Source organism: Lygodium microphyllum, chromosome 7 (genome assembly GCF_053477565.2).
Source record: "Lygodium microphyllum isolate KBCC chromosome 7, Lygodium_microphyllum_v1.1.10, whole genome shotgun sequence".
NCBI classification, from domain to species: domain Eukaryota; kingdom Viridiplantae; phylum Streptophyta; class Polypodiopsida; order Schizaeales; family Lygodiaceae; genus Lygodium; species Lygodium microphyllum.
Genome location: NC_141141.1, coordinates 162,795,437 through 162,801,202, shown reverse-complemented (window position 1 = coordinate 162,801,202; position 5,766 = coordinate 162,795,437). Strand labels below are relative to the sequence as shown.

The 5,766-nt window shown below is 43.0% G+C and overlaps 1 pseudogene; it reads right to left on the bottom strand.

Annotated features, from left to right (window-relative positions):
- Positions 1-2,214: 2,214 nt before the first annotated feature.
- On the bottom strand, positions 2,215-5,766 carry LOC148034167 (uncharacterized; annotated as a pseudogene).

The window sequence follows — 5,766 nt, the reverse complement described above, 5'->3', positions numbered from 1 at the left end:
AACATCTCTGATGGTGTAGACAGGGTACCGTCCCTTTCTATACACCTTTCCCCTTTCCAGTCTATCCTTCCAAGGATGAGCCCTGCCCCACTCCATGACAACCAGTCCACACAACTTAGCATGAGCCAAGATCTACTAATGGATGGAGGCCAAATGAACATCATCATGGAGGCCATCCCTCTACAACAAACACTACATGCCTCACCTGTCCCCTTCTCGTCATGTGCACTTGATAACCCACTGTACAATCCCTTCCATGTGAACAGTTTTATCCTGTGTCAAGGCCTAATCCTTGGTTCGCATATTGCAGGTCCCCCTATGGTAGCCGACATGGAGTATCCAGTGTAGCTAGCTTGCAAGGAAGCTATTCGCCGTCAAAGGGAGCATGTAGCACAGGCTCCTTTTCCGGAATGATACGTACCTACCCTTAAAAGGTATGCAAAGAAACGAGGCCCAAGCAACACCGCCCCAGACGTAGGCCAAAAAATCCCAAGGCCAAGGAAATAGAAGCTCAAGGGAGCACACAGGGCATAGCAACACTGGTAGTGTGGGCCCCCAACAGACGCTCGGGTACCAAGTGCTCGAAAGAGGAGAGGGTAGCTCAAGACAAGTAGGAATTTCATGCATTATTCAAAAGTATTCTGGAAACAATTACAGCCAAGGACTACACCATTTAGGTCCTGGGCGACATCTCCCCTGCCCAACCTCACAGGAGCCCCTCACCAGCACAGCCTTAGTCACCTGACAGCCCAGACTCGCTCCGCCTCATACAAATAGAGTAGCCCCATGTTGTATAAAAGGCTTATCAAATGCTACCTGGCCATGACTTTTTGTCTTTAAATGGTTAAGTGCTAACATGTTCCCCAATTGTACAAACTTTTCATATTTGCGTTTAATATATTTCACGTCTTTAGCAAAAGAAAAAGCTAATCAAGCGCAAGTGATAAGTATCTAAGTCAACACCCTGGAATTCAGATAAATGATGTCTCCTTGCGTTGCACTGGTTTATTATAGTTTCGGCATATGCCGTGCATGTACTCTCATGAAGTGATAAGTGGATGTAGGATGACACAAGTCTTTGTGCAAAAGTGTTCAATGCCCAAGTCACCGCAAGACCACCCACCCCACAAAGAGCCACGACAAAGCCACGCTGTCGAAATCAGAAATCACCCGTGTGAGTGCCCACATCGCATGGCCCAAATCATGATCTTAACCACTTTCTCTTTCTAGGTTACACTCTGCGTCGGGCACTCACAGCAGCTATTACCCTAATTGTACCAACATCGCACGTTCCAAATAAGGTTGCAATATCTCAAGTGTATCTCTCCATCTCAACAACTGCTTCTCTAACAACGAGGCTAGGGCACAATCATCACTATAATATCCATTTCTTGAGCTTTCAAAGGACCCAAGACATCGTGCCAAAGCCCAAAGACTTCAAGTCAACTTTGGTCCTAGAAAGTTTTCATTCCAAAGTTATAGAGGACAATGGTTTGGTGATGCATCGTGTAGACATAGGTGCCCAAGAAAATAGTATTACCATACCTGGCCTACCAGTTGAACTCACATTTCTCACATGTTTGAAGTAATGGAACCCTAGCTTCTCCTCAACATAACACACACACACACACACACACACACACACACACACACACACACACACACACACACACACACACAGAGTTGTGATGTGGTGGTGGTGCAATTGGAAAACACTACGGAGCTTGAGAGAGCTCTATTGGTGCCATATTGCATCTTCCATGGTAGAGAGGAGAGTTTTTGAAAGGCGAAGGGGGGGGGGGGAATATCGTATTGGATGTGTATATACATAAAATATGTGTGTATGTGTGTGTGTGGCTAGGTTCAGACAGGTGTGATGGGAGTTGATGGTTGGGATATGCATTTCTGGGTGGATAAGATCCAAAAGTATCCTTGTTGTTGGCCTTAAATTCACATGACCTAGAGGTGGAAGAGACTTTTTTTAATGTCCCACCGCCATTAAGTTCACATAATGACTGTGGCGAAAGATTCAATATTTATCAATTAACAGAAGTGTGCAATGTGTGAAGAATTGAAAAGCTTAAGACACTTAATCATTTCAAATTATAATCATGGTTGAAAAGCAAGAGTAATCATAACATTGAACTAGAAAGAGGGGGTACATCAACTGCCAAAGAACATAGTGGAAAAATACATGAAGCAATACTTTTTCTTTTAGGTTGAAGACGATGATGTCTGACATTTTGAAATGTTATCACCAAACACTTGAACTACTTTTTCCCTTGCATATTCTCTATAGATTGATCTTGCAATGGTGTTACATTGATCAGCTCCAAAACCAAAGTCATTTGGTACAACTCCACCACCACCTCCGTCACCTCTTTATGTCGCTCCATTGCATCTTCTGCTTGGACAATATGAATTGCGTGTATCTCAACCATTGAGTTTGCTACTGTTCTTTGATCCTCTTCCATTGAGTTACCAAGTTGCAAGCTTGCATCAGTCTCACGTACCCATTCCATGTCAAAAGAGTCACCATGGCATATACAGATATTATGTAAAACAAGACAAGCAACTACAAGATCTGGCACGTGATGTAGATCCATATCACATCTCTTGAACAATATACGAAACCTTGCCTTTAACATATCTTGTACTAGATTGTATAAAATTCCAATGATATTTCATGTGTGATAAGCCTTCTTTGCATCCTTTGAAAGGCACTAGTGTGTACGATCGAGCTAGGTAAGTACTAAGCACAATCTCCTACCAAACAATAGTTACCCAACTCACCCCTCACAACATCTATGATCTAGCTCACTTCTAGTGAAGTTTAAGGAGTCATGGATTGACCTAGCCCATCCTACATCATAATTCCATATAGAGCAATTTACTGCAACCGTTAATTGCAATAGAATTTAGTGGAAGCCTTTATGATTAAAGTAATTCTCACAGTTCTCCTTTGGGGCAATGATAGGAATATGTGAGCAATCAATTGCTCCTACAACATAAGGGATTCCCCTCAAGGCCTCAAATTCCCTAGCTAACTTCTCAAAGCGAGCTTGAGATGGCCACTTAATATATGCATCCCTTAAGCCGGGATGTGAGGATGGCCTTACAAAATTCTATGACTATGCCACAAGAAGTACAATTTGCACAACCATGCAAATCTTCTAGGACGTCTAATATTGTGCCAAATGCCAATCTATGAAGAGCAAGACAAACACACATACTAATACTAAGAGTGGCATGCATATTTGTAGTTTTCTTTTCCATTCGTGGAGCAAGCTTGCCACGCAAGTAATGAAAAGTCTCTCTGTTGATGCGAAGATGCCACTTGAACATACTTGCTGAGTAAGAACCTAGCAAGTAATGTTCAAGAAAATATTATGGACGGGGATAAGCTCATGGATAAGACCAAGCCTTTCTACACTCATGGCCCTTGATACGGTTAATTGTCTTCCTAACATTTATCAAACGGCCCATACACTTAATTAGATGCAACCATATTTGTAGCTTAGCCTTGCCAATGTGCATGTGGGCTTGGTGCAAGGAGCTTCTGATTGCCAAGGAGCACAACCATGCACAAAACAAAGGCCATTCTTTTGGAGATTTCCTTGCATACATAGATCTATGTTAGTGAGTGAATTATCCCCTTGTGTTAGCTTTTCAATTTCATGAAATCTGTAACAACTAAACAAATTACTTTGATAAAGTGGTTATATATTACAATTTTTTTTTGATAGCACAAGTTGGTAGCAATAGTTACTATGGATAACACACATTAAAAGCATCAGGTAGCACATTTTTAATAAAGATTCAAAAATTACAAGAAATTTTAACGCGTTTAGCTTGATCAAGAAATCCAACCATGGTAGCTTGGAATTGTATAAGGATATCTACACGCTTGCTCTTTAAGGCCTCTTTCGAAGCGAGTTCTCCTTGAGATGATCAAGAAGTCTTCGACTAGTTTCAGCCATGTTGGCCAAAGAGTCCTCACATTTGGGAGTGGTACGGCGAGTTGAAGATGAAGACTATTAACACACAATTGATAGATGCCCTATTATGGTAGAACTCATCGACCCGTTATACCACTTGCAAGTGCGACATCCGTCATTTCCAGATACTGAATTGTGAGCCTTATCATTCCTATATTGGCCTAAAACTGCAGCCCACTTCTTTCGACATGATTCAACGTCTTTGTCAAAGTTATGGTAGGTAGACAACAATTTGCCCATAAGTTTGGCCCAAAGGTTTACCCCTTCTTTTTAGGGGTTTCCAAATTCCTCATTCATGCTACCTCGGACATGAATGAGTTGATCCACCCAAAAACCCTTCCACTTTCCTTTCCCCTTGTTGTCATTATCATCGTCATCGATGACAAGGTCCACCACACCTTTCTTCTTTGCAGTACGTTGCTTCTTGGAAAAAGCAACTTTCGGCACTTCATTGTGCTGTCTAGGGTCTTCTTCTTTGAAGGTTTGGCATCAGATTTGGAGGGTTGAGAAGCTGCATGGGTTGGGAGAGCAGGACCATTCTCCATGCTTAATTTGGAAAGTGGGTGGAGATGCTTGAGAAGAAGGGCTTGTTGGCTTAGGAGCCAAGTTAGGAGGGGGTGTTCTAAAGAAGAAGGGGGAGGCAGGTGAGGGGGAGGTTAACATGGTAGGGAAGCCATGCTGGGGCATGAAGAAAGGAGAGGTTGAGAAGGGATAGTAAGTGGATTGAGAGAACATTGTTTGAGAGACAACATTCTCTTCCTCATCAACTTGGGAATCAAATTGGTGTTTATCCATTTCACTTACAAGAGGTATCAAGTGGTAAAGATATATTCGAAGGAGGTACGAAAAAAGGAGGCATCCAATAGCAAAGAGAAGAGATACCTTTGTGTCACACCTTGCACCCTCATCACCACCTATAAAAGAACAAGAAGATGATATGAGAAAGGCACTCGGATACAATTGATAATGCATTGAGGACAACATTTTCATGATGGTAAGGTTACCTTCTTGAAGTGCGTGGATTCGGCCTTTGAAATCTCCAAGTAAAACCGAGCCAAATATGTGTTTCTTTATATAGTGCTTGAAAGGAAAGGCAAAAAAATTGAACGTTGGATTAATCCATTGGAATGTAGACGTTTTGTGGTTTATAAAGGTTTTAAAGAAACATTGGACGGTTAAATATAAAGGTTGAAAGAAACAATTGAGAGAAATAAACGTTTTAAAAGAGAAACGTTTGGGGGGGAAACGGTTTGATTTTAAGGTTGTTTTTATATTCCCTGACGTGTGTCAAGGCGAAAGGTCGCTTGGGGAGGGGGGGACGGCCCCCGGGGGTTGGAAGAAACGCCCTCCGTGCCTGCCGCGGTGTGCACGTTTCAGTCCCTGCTACTAGCATGCTATCACCTGTGTGAACGTCATGTGCCACGTGGATGTCTGTTTGGGGGCGGAAAGGCTGCACAGTGCCTTCCGCCCCCATCCTGAACCCGGCCTAATACCATACGTCTATATATGTATGAGGCATCAAATCGGAAATGCGAGTTACAGGTACAATTACACTGTCTGTAAAAAGGACGGTTCACCTAAAGGCCTGAACTTGCAGCTCATCAACCGGGTCAGTCTTCCCTAGGGTTTCCAGCCGGACATGGCGCAGCTCAACAATCACGGCGGCGCGGCAAGATATCAGGAGATTGAGAACGCCCTGCAAAACAGGATCGTGGTCTCCAGCACCAAAACGCCCCTCTTCCACATCAATCTTGCCAAGGTACGACAT